Source organism: Cryptomeria japonica, chromosome 10 (genome assembly GCF_030272615.1).
Source record: "Cryptomeria japonica chromosome 10, Sugi_1.0, whole genome shotgun sequence".
In the NCBI taxonomy this organism is placed as follows: Eukaryota; Viridiplantae; Streptophyta; class Pinopsida; order Cupressales; family Cupressaceae; genus Cryptomeria; species Cryptomeria japonica.
The window spans coordinates 242490782-242505901 of NC_081414.1; positions in this window are offsets into that span (position 1 = coordinate 242490782).

The following is a 15120-nucleotide window of genomic DNA, read 5'->3' on the forward strand; positions in this document are numbered from 1 at the left end:
TACACCATTTTCACTATCATCTCTCTCCCCCTTTGACATCAATGGAAAAGGGTGGGAATCCACCAAAAATGTGTACAAATGAATGAATGAATCACAAGAATTTGAAGATGTCTAAGTAAGTCACCTTCAAGGAATCAAAATGTTGTGTCCATCCTCTCAGAAAACATTCCAAAATATTAATCAAGGCGTTGTACATGAATTCATAAATTTCCAAATTTGGAAGATCGGATGGCATAGATTTATTTGGAGCATTGATTGTATCCTGTTGAGCTCCTAGCAAGGTATCCATCTGGGGAATGATTAAGCTTCTCAATTCCCCAACTCTACCCAACATCTTGTCTTTATCATGATACAAACCCTTTACTTCATTAGTGAATCCCAAAATTTGTTCCTCAAGGGTGCTAGGATGGACTGATTGAGGTGCAAAAGAATGTCCTATACTAGCAAGCTTACCATCAATACCCCTAATCTGTCAATCAATATTTGTTGTAAATTTGAGTAACAACAAACATGACTTGAAAAAATTTCCGCCTTCACCTAGTGCCTCCTCTACACTTTTCATAGCGGCTTTTAGACTTTCTCTATCCCTTTCAACTGCTAACAAAATTTATTTCAACTATATTTCATTGAATTTCTTATGTACAGATTCATTGGCCACTTTTTCAAAACAATCAAATTGTGTATTTACAATATCCAACATATTTCCTAGGATATTGGATGGAGAAACACAAGAATCCTAAGCAAAACTTGGTAAAATCTTCTACAAAATTATGGTGGCATAAGAGATCTAACTTCTTTGTCCTCGTACTGAGATTTCAAAAGATCTTCACTAGCCTTAATCTGAGCATGTGTAGAAAGTTTCAAATCCTAGAGAGGTGGTAGAGTTCTTAGATCAACCGGACCATGTGAAAAGTAATCATCAATAATAATTTGTTTTCCCTTGTCAGAGACATGGGTTGCAGTATCGGTCACCAGAGCTTTCTCTTTGGGCTTATCACTCTTCTCCATTTCCCAAACTTTCTCCTTTTCATTTTTGGTTACCTCCTCTACTATCATCTCTACAATTACTACAATCTCAGACGGGTCCTAAGTAGCTTCACCAGAGACTTTTCTTGCTAGATCATCAATAGGACCTTCTGCAGGTACTTGATCAATCTTCTCAAAAGATCGCTGATCCATTTGACCATTAGACACTTCTATATGTATTTCCTGGATGGAAGTATCTTCAATAATGTTCTCTTCCGATTGGGTATCAGTCCCTTTATTCACTTCAAAATTTATTTCAGTCAAAAAATCTTTTATTATCTGCTTAGTCTCTTGAGATACCTTATCTATTTTACCCAGCATAACTCTGCTTATTCTCGTTTTGCTCTTGAATTTATCTTTTGTCAATTTTAATATTCTATCTATTTCTTCTCTAGAAGCAACGGAACATGAGTTAACCAAAACATATTCCTGCATCTCCTCATCCTTCCAAGAGGTGTTGTGTCTCCTAGCATCTAGAATAATATACAAGTCCTTTGGTAACTTAGATGATAACTCAATTAAGGCTCTACTAAAGTTATTCATATAATGAAAAACTGCTTCTTCTAACTCTCTTATTTCATTATCATTCATATCCTTATAGTATAAAGCAAGATTTTTCAATTTGCTATCTATAATGATTTCATTCTTTAAATATTTAAGGACTTAGGAGGAATTATCTTGACATTACCGAATTCTAAGGCTTTATCAGTCTCTGATTTTTGCCTTTTTCTCCCTCTGGTTCTTCTGGATGACTCTCCTTGGTTCTTAGCCTTCTTTGATGGAGGGGAATCACCAGATGGTTTTCTTACTACCCGAGCATAGGTAGTGGTCTTCTTGACATCTGTAATCTCCTTATCTGATTCAATGTCTTCCTCGGAAATAGTATATTACCTTGAAGGCTTCTCTTTTCTCCTCTTCTCCACTCCACCGGTAGATACTTCTAGTTTGGGCTTAGGTGGAGGTATTGGTTTCTTCACACCAAATATAGCTACAGATTTACTAGGCTTAGGTTGTGTGGAGGATGAAGGTGTCAAAGTGGAAGGAGGTTTAATCACATCCTCTTCTCTCAATATTTTCTAAGCTCTGGATCTTTGCACTGCCTCTTTAGTCAAACCCATCTTTTGTGCCACTGCTTCTACCTCCTTTTTGATCTTTCTTTTCTAGACGAGTTCGGAGACCTTCTAATGTAGACTAAGGACTTTTTCCTTGAAAGAGACAAATGTTTCTTCTTTCTCATAAATCAGCTAACTCAACATATATTGGGCATGGGCATCAAGGGTAGAAGCATCAACTTCATATCCCATTGCAAGAATCCACACAATCCTTGGCTCAATGACTTCCATTAGACATTGGTCTTTATCAACCATGAATCAAATTGTTTTCTCATACTTCTCCACTATAGTTGGGATTCTTTCTATGCTCTTCATTGTGGCTTGAAATTTTTTTAAATAACCCCACAAAGTTGATATCCTCATTGTGCCATCACCAATACCCATAATCCCTTCCTTGATTTGCATAGCAACCGACTTGTCATAGGCCCACTGAACCTTTCCTTGAACACCAGGAATTTCATTTATGAAATATAGAGCCAAACAAATAATAAGGTTACCAAACTTAAAGTTGTGCATCTTGTGTTGTTTAATTTTCTTCAAATTGCTCAACAACTCATTGAAGAGAACCGTACATAAATCATACCTCTTATCTTCCTTCAACATCTGATAACAAGAGTATATTGTTGTACTGGAGATAAAGTTTTGTCTGCTTGACTGGTATACTTTATATCTAACCACCATTGATGAAAACTTGATATCATGCTCGAGAATGTCATTGATTGTCATCGCTCTACTATCAAATTAAGAACTGGTGGTGGTAATCACAATGTTGTTTGATATTTTCCTTAAGCTAGGAACTTCACCAGATTCGCTCAGATAAGTTACAACCTAGATTGCTTTCTTAGTGATCTTGTAAGACTTATCCAACCACATAAATTCATCATGAATTTTACTAAGTATGTATTAGATCCATTCTTTCTCATAAATTGTCAGAAAGTGTATGAACTAAGAGAAACCCTTGACCTATAAATATTGATATTTCGGCTTGAGATTCTCCAAGTTGTCTGCCAGATGATTGTTGTATAGGGTCAACATGTCAGCACTGACAATTTCTTCATAGTGGATATATGCCCTAATATCCTTATTATGAAAAATGACGTAGGGTACAGAAGAAAACACTCCTTCAGGATCATCCTCAACTAATTTGAAAGGATGTTTCTTGAAAAATGGGTCGATTCCTATCCTTGATTTCCAAAACTAGTAGGGTAGCAATTCTGGATATTGATGCCATTCAGAACTTAGGGTTTATAGAAACTGGTAGCTTGAAATTGATAAATACCTTAATTCTCTTTAGGATCATTGTAATTGTTGTTTAGATCGCCAAATTACTTTGGTCTACTGATCTACACTTTCTCTTGATCACATTGTGAAAATGAAGCTTCAAAATACCTTTTTAACCTTCGAAAACCTAATTCTCCATTGTAATAAATGCTCCAATCGGTTACCTTGATTTTCATGGAGTTGCTTACCAAAGCATAAAATCTTCACTAAATCTTCTGAATAACATTTGCATATATGATTTAAGCCTTTTGCAACCTTTTGAAATTGATTGCAGATCTCCGAAGGGGGGTTCTTTAGAATATTAATGAAGAGTTCCCACTAAGGTAAAAAGATCTAGTTATAGGATGAGGTTCCATCACCAGATTTAGGTGTGGAACCATTTGCTTTACCAGAATCTTCCTTCTTCACCCATATTTTCTTATGATAATCTCTGATTTCCTCTACTTTTGCTTTCCCATTCTCATCTAATTTACTTTTATTCACTGGACCATTACTTTTGCTTCTACAATATTTTGCAATGTGACCTAGTTTATTGCATGCATGGCAAACAACATTTCTCTACACAGGTCTGGAGTTCATCTAGTTTGGTCTCATCCTGCATTTGTTAGAGATATGTGCAAACATTCCACATGCAAAACATCTCTTATTCTGAAAGTTATTAACATTTTGCACATGTTTGATTTGTAACCAAAATTGTTGCATTTGAAATATTGACCGGTAAAGGTAGAATATCGTTCACCATGTTACTCATCATTCCATTATTCATTCTACTTCTGCACTAATTTGTCATATGATTGAATCTATTTGAATTAAAGCATCTACTATTGAATTTAAAGGCATTAGGCTATGTTACTGGAGGATTCTCTCTCTTTTTGGGATTAGGTTTTGCATTGCTTTGTCTAGATCCAGAGGATTCACCTTTCTCAAATCCAAGTCCTCGCATGTCTTTTCCATGTCTTGGACTTTTTAGTGTCTCATCAAGCCTTGTTGAGCTAGCATTGAATTTTTCTTTGTATTCATTTACGGTAGCAAGTTCATCTCTTAGGGCAACAATTCGTCTTTCAAGTTCTTGACCATTATTCCTTGATTGTGTCAACTCAAGTTTCAACTGATCATTCTCATAGGTAATCCTAAAGCATTCATCTGCTCTTTCCTTCATTTATTGAGTCAAATTATCTTCATTCTTGTTCCGATCTTTAATCTCCTTTGTTAGCTTCATCACAATGGATTTAATCTCATTCTTCAACACAACATTCTCTCTCTCAAGCTTGTCAACTTTTTCTTGATTCTCCATGCATTGATCTTCCTTCTCCTTTAGCTTGTCCATTAGCTCTTTCCTCTTTTCTCTTGAACTGTTGACTTGATCTTTCAAGTCATTAATAAAGTCTTCAAATGTATTCAAGTTTCTCTTTAAGGAGCTTTTTCAACTGAACAATAAGAATAATAGCTCTAGTTGAAGCCTCAACCCAAAGTTTGGACATTCATTCGGTAAAGTCACTATTTTCATAGCTAGTGTTCATTTAATTGTCAACCCAGGGATGTAATACTTGAAATGATTTTGCAATATATATGCACTAAGTTCCTGCAATACCTATTCTGCATTACTGCAACAACTAACATTATGCAGAAAAGGTAAACAAGAATGGAAACTATGAAAAGGCTACAAGAAGACTTCTGCATAAACTCATAAAAGCAATACTGGATAAATTCAATGCTAACAAATAGAAGTTACTCTATTCTGGCTTGGTTACAGGAATAGTCAGTGGATTTGTTTCCAGTGGCTATAGGAACAGTCAACGCAAGAACTTCTACTATGGCTAAGGAAAGAAAACTAATTTTAACGAATGCACGAGAACACTCACCAAGTGGGCCCCCTTGGATGAGTGATACCAGGCTTCCTAGAAAACAACTCTAATAGATCAGACTAATATAATTTTATTCATCGTTCTTGAAAATCATTACATGATTCAATATAAACTCAAAAATGCTTATGAAAATCCTCTACTCTATATTTCTCTCTTTTCTGTCTAACCCCCCAGAAGAAAAAGAGCTTATTATTAAAAATAAATCAACTACAATAGACAACACAAATCATGCCGAGAAGAAGAGGCGGATGATTGACCAATAAAAGAGATGACTAGAGTTATGCTATAGGAAACGTGGATCTAAATCGAACCATAGTTGTAACATATTGTGGCGGTATTTACAACTTCAATGCCCACTTAAGTTAGAAATTGGTAGTCTCACTCGATTTCTCCACTTATGTTGTCCCTTACGCTTTCTCATCTCTTCTATGGTTTGATCTTCAGTTGTCTCTTATGTATCCTTCCCTTCAACATGCGTGATAGGTGAATATCCACTATAGCATCATTTATTACCTCCACTACAAAAGAAATAGCATACATGAACATAAATACACATTTTATTTAATCAACAGATCTATTAATTTCACACATGATCTTACCCTAAATAATCCGCATAGCAACAAGAATAAATCACATGGCTGCAGGAATAAATTGGCATGGCTGCAGGAATAGACTGGCAAAGATAAAACATTATTTAATAAGTTTAGGCTTAACATATGGAATACATATAGTCAACTTCCAATACATCACTACTACTATGAAAACCAAAAGATAACAAAAACTCAAGAGTTCTGAGGATAAAAATATGACAAAGTCTCAACTCATCATGCCCCCCAACTTTAAGAGCTTGTTGATCCTACAATAAAAGGAAAATTTCTGACTCTTGCACTAACTCTCAGTCACCAATGGTTCCTTGACCTGTTCCTCCTAAAGCTAAATTCCATTAGAATCCTTTCATCTTTTCCAGCGTGGACCATCTGGTTGATTCTTCCGTAACTGCATTATAAGGCTGATCCGTAGGCTGACATCCCAATAGTGGCCATATAAGAATAGGAGGCTAAAAGATTAGTGGTAGCCAGTTGTTGGTCTTCTCTCTACCCAATTGTATATATTTGGGGGCTCTCTGCATAGCTGTCTAAAAATTTTGCATTGAATAAGGTTCTCCCTGCTTCAATTTATCTGGTAAGTTATTTTAGCATTGAGTTAACCCATCTATTACATTTGCAATGTCAGTCTAAACTAAATTCTCATATGCCTGGTATATCTCTTCTCTCATTGGAAGCACTAGCTTCCTAACATCATCTCTTACCAGTAATTTCTACCATTCATAAAAAAGGAATTCTTGGTTCTTTTGCTTGCTTCCTCAATGGCAATGGACAGTCAAACTCTAAATCTTTATTTGCCCTAGCTTATGCCCCCATGCTGATCTCATTTTGGATCCATGACATTAAAGCTTTGATATGGAAATCACTAATATATAGCAAAGGATTCCACTCACTGTCTGAGGGTGTTAGGGTTCCCACAGATACTGAGAGGGGGGGCTGAATCAGTATCTGACCGGTAATGAAATTTTCTTAAAACTGAATATGCAGAATATAAAGTAATAGTATACTGGTATGCAAGAATTAATGCAAATAACAGAATCAAAAACATCCACATGAAAGGAACACCATAACACAAGATGTTTAACGAGGAAACCCAGTGTGGGAAAAACCTCGATGGGATTTGTGACCCACAATATTCACTTACTAGCCAATAAGGGAATATTAATTACAATAGGGGCCTACACATGCAGGAAGGCCAACTGCCTAGAGCTCACTGCTCAATAAGAAGTCACACTAACTTACAATGAGGATTTACAGAAATCCAATATTTTGCACTGCTTTACAATAGCATCTTCAATGCCAGATTCAGTACCGGTTCTTGCTCTGTTCTTTACATATACCCTTGACCTACAATTCGCACATTAGGTCTTTATAATTTATTTATGCTTCCTATCCATATTAATTGCTTGCCGATAATGTATTAGCTCAACTTTATTTGCCGGTAATGAAAGATTTTCAACTTCTTTTCTCTAACTGAGGGAATAATAGCATGTGTGTCATTTGATTGCCAAACCCTCAAGATAATTTTCTTCAATTTGATGAAGAACATCCTACCGGAGGAGCATTTCTCTGTCCTGCCGGTGGAGCATCATATTGTCCTGCCGGTGAAGCATTTGTTGGTTCTACCGGTGGAGGAGTAACCCCAATATTTAGATCAACTTTTCCAATCCATTGTTTTGAAAATTCTTGCTTAACCTCTTCAACCTTTTCCTTTACTTTCAAGCTAGTACTTATGTTATCTACCGGTGTACCTTTACTTCTACAAAATTTAGCAATATGACCAATCTTGTTACATGCATAACAGGTTACATTATTTTTCTGAATAGCTTTCCCATAACCTATGCCAGTTTGTGTTCTGCATTTATTTGATAAATGACCAAATCTTCCACAAACATAACATCTTACATTCATTCTGCAATTTTTAGAGTTATGACCAATTTTGTTGCATTTGGTGCATTGACCGGTGGGAGCATTGATGTTCTGATAATTCCTAGATCTACATTCATTCACCCTATGACCATATTTATTACAGTTAAAGCATTTTCCATTGAATTTGTAAGTATTAGAAGCTCTTACCGGTTTGCTATGATCCTGGGTATTTTCAATACTAGAGCTTTCTCCAACTTCAAATCCAATTACAGAAGTGTCACCTTTGGGTTTTTGATTCTTCAATAAGATACTAAGTTCTTCTGAACTTTTCTTGAATTTTTCTTTGTGTTGATTTGCAGTTTCCAATTCCCTTTCCAAGATTTCTTTTTGTCTCATTAGTTCATTTGAGTCATTTTGAGTATGCTTCAGGTCTGTCTTCAACATGTCATTTTCATAGCTAAGTCTTGTGTTCTCATTTGCTGCATCACTTAATCTTCTCATCAATTCTTCTTCATTCTTCTTTCTGTCCTCAATTTCTTTGCAAAATCTCATAGTCATATCCTGCATTTCATTTTTTGTTGTCATGATCTCTTGTTTCAATTTGCTTATCATATCATTTAGTGATTCCTTTTCATCATTCTCATTTTGCAATTTTTCACAAAGTTCTCTTCTCTTGTTTCTTATAATAGTAAGATTTTCTTTAAGTGCTTGAATAATGTCCTGAGCTGCTTTTAAATCATCTTCTAATTTGATAATTTTCAACTTCTCTGCATCATAGTCAGCAAGAGCTCCTTCAAGTTGCTTCATCAAATTTTCCATCTTTACCGGTGTCAAGATCTTCCTCAAGCTGTTAGGCTTCTAAAAATAGAGGACCAGGCTCTGATACCAATGATTATTACTTCAAAGAAAACTATCCACATGATGTCTTCGACATTACCAAGTGTCTTCCATGTCAATGCAGGTACCGGTGAACATTATATCCTGTCGGTTAACCATATACTGGTGACTATTTGAACAGTTTACTGATTGTTGGTGAATGTTGTTGGATCTCCAAAGTAGATGTATTTAGCAGGTGTTGACATGAATGACAAAACCATACCAAAATACCAATAAAGGGTACATCATAGTTATGTAGATAAAATTCAAATAGAAAATTCTTCACAGCTACTAGAGAAGTCTAGTAAGCATAATAAAATTATTCAGGGGTTTCTAAAGAGGGGCTAAGCTCCCTAACAATGCAGTTCAATTTGAAATTTAAATACCTCTCCTTCAAATGCATAGCATAAACCCTTGGAGGTGCCATACATTGCATCAATTTGGGGACCATACTAGCAATTGTTTCAACCTTAGCCTCTAATTCCTCAATTTTGTTATCCCTCTTTTCAATTTCTTTTTGTTGTTTATCAATAATCCATGGCAATCTACCCCTCTCTAGTTACCATTGTCTATAAAATATTAAAGCAATAGATAAACTGCTTAGGGATGAAGGAGGTCTAATAGGTGTTACCTCAAGCTATGGGATCTCTTCAACAATTTCCTCAATCTGTGTTGGCATCTCTTCGACATTTTCCTCAAACTATTGTGAAGTGTCTCCAACGGTCTCTTCAAACTGCTCTGGAATCTCTCCAACAATTTCTTTAGGCTGCTGTGAAATATCTCCAAAATTTTCCTCAAGTTGTGCATTTTCTTCAACAGTTTCCTCAAGATGTTGTGGAATTTCATCAATAACATCCTCAAGTTGTTGTGCCACAAAAGCAAGATTTGATAGTCTATCTTCATCAACTTCTACCTGGATTTCAACATCTACACCGCTTCCTTCTTGCATTTCAATATTTGTAGGGCTTCCTTCTTCTGATGTTTCCACTGCAATAACCTATGTCAAATCACCTATTGGATGAGCCTTCTGTGTCCTACTCTGTGTTCTTCTCACATAAAATTTTGGAGTGGCTACAAGAGTGTTTCTTTTTGTCCTACGTCTCTTGGCTGCAAGAAAAATTTGAGTTGTATGCGGATGGGCCATAGGTTCCTTCCCTTTTCTCTTAGAAATTGGTGACTATTTGAAGAGAAGTGGAGGGTTACTCCACATTTGCTTCACCCATCTCTTCTTCCACAATAACCGCAACTCCTTCGGCAATGAGCAAATCATCCTCTGCAGCAACTACAGGAGAAGAGGGTTCTGCCATATTTTCTTCTTCAAGTGGTGGATTATCTGCAACAGAAGCATCTTCAATAGGAGCATCCTCATCCCTAAACTGCAATATATCCTCAAATACCCCCCATTCCATCTATGAATCATCTCTAAGAGAATGTTCTACAAGCAATTTCACCAAACCATGATGACTAACAGAATGATTTCCATTCTTCCACATTTCTTTAGCACTTGTAGAAATGAGGTGGTATAGAAAATTAGGGACATTCACCCTCAGGCCATGCCATAAATGAATAAGTAACTTAAAATGTGGTGAATGTAGATTTTAATATCTCCCTTCACAAGTAATGTATTTCATGACATACAAAGCTACTCGAGGCCACTCTACTGGTAGGGAAACTCTTTTAGTTCCTTGCTTGTCCACCGTTAGAGGTCCATCTGTGGGAATTGTAAATTCTACCCTGGTGCTCCTTACATCTTTTGATTCTAGAAACAATTCTCCTTCCTACGACAACACTATTGTTTCATCTATTCACTGCTTCGTAGCAATAACCCTTAAACCTTTAACTGTAGCTTCTTCGTCGTTAAAGGAATGCATAAACTCTACAGCTATTTCTTCATTTAAGTCTCTAATTTTCAAAAAGTAATCAATCCAGTGATGGTGTCTAAAATAATGCTCACAAAGAGCATCCTGCAGCAACACTTCATGGACTATTGGCTCATGGTGGATTGGATCACCACCCATTTCTTACTCTACTAGTATAGAACACTCTGCAACTGAGAAACAAAAGAACAAAATTTTTGACAAACTTGCTAAATTGAAAATTCCATACATATCTCAATTTTGGTGACAGAATTTATTATTTCCTTCTGTGAAATAATAACTTGTTAAAGCAATGATTGCAAGCAATCTATTCCAAGTACCGAAAAGGACAAATAATCACTAACTTTGGAAACCGAACCATAAAGCACCCCCCACAACTTAACCTAGCACATGTCCATACAAGCTGACAAGATTTCAAGGAGTGTACACAGATTTAGAAAGGCTTAATCATAATGAAATAATAAATGTGTAATTAAAATAAAATATAATATGTACATACCTGCAGTCATACAAAAATGATGGCGAAATGAAGTGAAATGACAGATAGTTAAGTGGGATGGAATGACATGGATGGAATTTTATTTATGGAGAAGAATATTCCCATAAGATATGAAAACATTTATTGTGAAATGATGTGAGAAGAATTATGAAGCGGCAAGCATGTTCACTGCAGTGGCTGCAGGAACGTTACCTTTATTACTTTGTGCAGTTGTAGTAGGAAGTTGATCAGTTGCTGCAAGAACCTTGTATGTTGTTGTAGGAACTTGTGTTTCATTGTTTTGGCCAAATTACTATAGGAACTCCTCTTTAGTGTTTGGCTTATGATACAAATGCAATTGGTGACCATTCATCAAAAGCTTAAACCGAACAGGGTCAATTATGGTCAAATAAACAACTCCATTATCTAAAACTTCTTTTATCTCATATGGACCTAACCACCTAGTTTACAACTACCCCATAGCATCTTTATATCTCAATTCATACAGTAGTGCCTAGTCATTAGCTTTGAATTTCTTCTCTTTGATATACTTATCATGCCACTTTGATCTTTGATTTTGGATCAGTTCTATCTATTGGACAATCATTTTCCTCCATTTGTCTAGAGCATTCAATTGTTGAATACATTCTTGTTGTGCTTCAGATAATGTCATATTTAATTGCAAAGTTGTCCTTAGATTTTTATGCTCGAATTCAATAGGCATCATTGCTTCTTTTCCATAAACTATCTCAAAAGGTGTAAAACCAATTGGTGTTTTCCAAGTTGTTCTATATGCCCAAATTGCTTCTGAAAGCCTATGAGACTAGTCTTTTTTATGAACGGATTTTGTTTTGGTAAGAATAGCCTCAAGCTCCCTATTTGTAACTTCTACCTACCCATTATCTTGTGGATGATATGGAGTAGACTTCCTATGTCTAATGTTGTATTCATTTACCAAAGCTGCAATCAATGTTGAAGTAAATTGTGGGCCCTGGTCTTATACAATTTCTCTTGGTACTCCATATCTTGTAAATATCTCTTCATTAATAAATTTAGCCACCTTATTATCTCTTGCATGTGTCATGGCACGAGCTTGCACCCATTTTGTTACATAATCTGTACATACCAAAATGTAGGATTTGCCATTAGAAGGTGGATCAATTGGGCCAACAAAATCTAAATCCCATTTATCAAATGGTGCTACTGATATTTATGGATATACTGGCATCTCATCAGATTTTGTAGGTCTTCCCATACGCGGCATCTGTCATATTTCCTTATATACTATATTGCATCCTTGTGTAATGTGGGCCAATAGTATCCAGTATTTAGTACTTTGAGTGTTGTTCTTTTGGCAGCAAAATGTCCTCCACATGGCTCATCATGACATGCATGCAGGATATCATATATTTCATCTTCCCTTACTTAGTCAGGTCTGGTATAAAACAAACAATCAGCAATCCATGAGAAGTTAAAAGTTTTTTCTACTAACAACCTTCTTTCTTTAGGAGAGAAATGAATTGGCATTTTAACAGCAGTTAAATAGTTGGCAATATCAGCATACCAAGGAGTATGGGCTTGTATAAGGAATAAATGTTCATCTGGAAAAGTATCATCTATCACTATAGAATCCTCTTGCAACTGAAGTCTTGAAAGATAGTCTGCAACCACATTAGACTTCCCTAGTTTATCAACAACTATGATATCAAAATCCTGCATCAAAAATAACCAGTGAGCTAATCTACCAGTAATTGAAAGCTTATTCATGAGGTATCTGATTGTAGTATGATCTGTATGCACAGATATGGGATATCTTGTAATATAGTGCCTAAATTTGTTGAGTGCATATATAACAGCTAACATTTCCTTTTCAGTGACTGTGTAATTTAACTCAAGTCCATGTAAGTTCTTGCTAATATAATATATTGCACTTTCCAATTTGTCAATATTCTATCCTAATATTGCCGCTATTGCATAATCAGATGCATCTATATGAATTTGAAATGGTAAAGACCAATTTGGACCTTTAAGAACTGGTGCTTGAGTCAAGGCATGCTTAAGCTTTAAAAAAGCTTCATCACATGCAGAGGTCCATTTAAATTCCATATCCTTGGTAAGCAGTGAATATAAGGGACTTGCTATTTTGTTGAAATCTTTGATAAACCTTCTGTAGTATCCAACATGACCAAGGAAACTTCTTACATCTTTTTGCTTCACAAGGGCATTGATATGCTGAATGACTTCAATCTTTGTTGGATCCATTTGTATTCCTTTTATAGAGATATTATGACCAAGGACTATTCCTTTCTGCATCATGATGAAGCATTTCTCACTATTTAATGACAAACTATAGTCCTCACATCACTGCAAAACTTTTTTCAGGTTCCCTAATGCTTGTTCAAATTTAGAATCATAAGTTGTAAAGTCATCCATATAGATTTTCATGATGTCTTGAGAAATATCAAAAAAGATATTGATCAATGCTCTTTAAAAAGTGGTTGGAGCATTACACAACCCAAAAGGAAGAACAAAATATGCATATGTGCCCCAAGGACAAGTAAATGTTCTTTTCTTGATCCTTTGGGGCTATCTGAATCTGATTGTAACCAATGAATACATCAAGAAATGAAAAATATGTTTTACCAGCTACAGAATCCAATACCTAATCCACAAATGGTAATGGAAAATGATATTTTCTTGTTGCTAAGTTCAAGGCTCTATAATCAACACATACCCTCCATTTTCCTCCTTTCTTAGGGACTATTACCAGAGGTGATACCCATTAGCTATCAGAGATAGGATAGATAAATCTAGCCTTTAACAACTTCAACAATTATTCTTTAACTATTTCTTTTAATGCAGGATTGATTCTTCTTTGCGGTTGTCTGAGTGGGCAACATTCTTCTTTTATATAGATACAGTGGCTACAAATTGTTGGATCTATCCCATGCATATCTTTGTAATCCCATGCAAAAGCATTTTTATGACATTTCAGCAAGTCCATGAGGGTCCCCTTTTGATTATCTGAAAGATCTTTATTGATATTCAAATATTTATTCAAATCAAATTCTATCTTGATAGTAAGGTCAATCTAGTTCATATCATAAAAATGAGAAGAAGAGACTTCTTATGGCAACAAAGTATGCAATATATCAGTGGCTGCAGGAAAGTTCAAACCTGCAATATTCGGAACCAACTCCTACAATTGTTATTTTTGTATCAACTCATCTATCAGATTTTTATAAATAATTGAGTCTTTATTATGTAATTGCATGAATGGCCCTCGATTAATCATCATAAGGTAATTAATAGAGTCAACTTCCTCAAATTCTTTTCCCAAAATAGGCCAAACGACTTGTTGTTGATCATACAAGGGTTGTGCAGGGGAATACAAGGCTAATGTTTTTGTAGATTTCCCATCTATAATAGTCATATCCCCTAATCTACATCCAATATATGCAACTGTAGACACCAAAAAGTTGCATAGTAAATTAAGTGAATTTTTATTCATTTTAATTACTCTTAAATTCTTCTAATTAATTAAATTAAGATTTAATTAATATACCCTCCTTCTATCTAAGCCATTTAATTAAAATTCCCCTTCTAGCCCATTTAATTAAATTTACATTTAATTAAGTAGTGTCCCCCCAAATTGAATAAATCTAATTTATTCAATTTCCTATTTTACAACCAAATTGAAATAAATTAACTTTATTTTAATTAAATCCTATTATTCCTCACCCACTTGCATTTTCCAACATCTCCCACTTGCATCCTAGTCCCCTTCCTAAATTCTTCTAGATTCTTCTAAACCTAATCAATCAACCTAAATCCATCCATTATCCCTTTTCCCTAAAATTGAGGAGGTCACTTCTCAATTTTTGAGGAAAGTCTTCCAAATACATTAAAACCTTTATCCATTCAACAAGATAACTTGTTGAATGCCCTCAAATTTGGAAGGACTCTTACAAATTTGTTACCAAATTCTTCAAACCATTAATGGTTAACTAACCCTTAGTGGCATGATTAGATACTTTTTGCCTAACTTAACCTCCATCTAACCCAAGGGTCTCATCAAGCATTTATTGCTTTGACCATGGTTATCCCTTATCCCTTTAACCTTTGCACAAG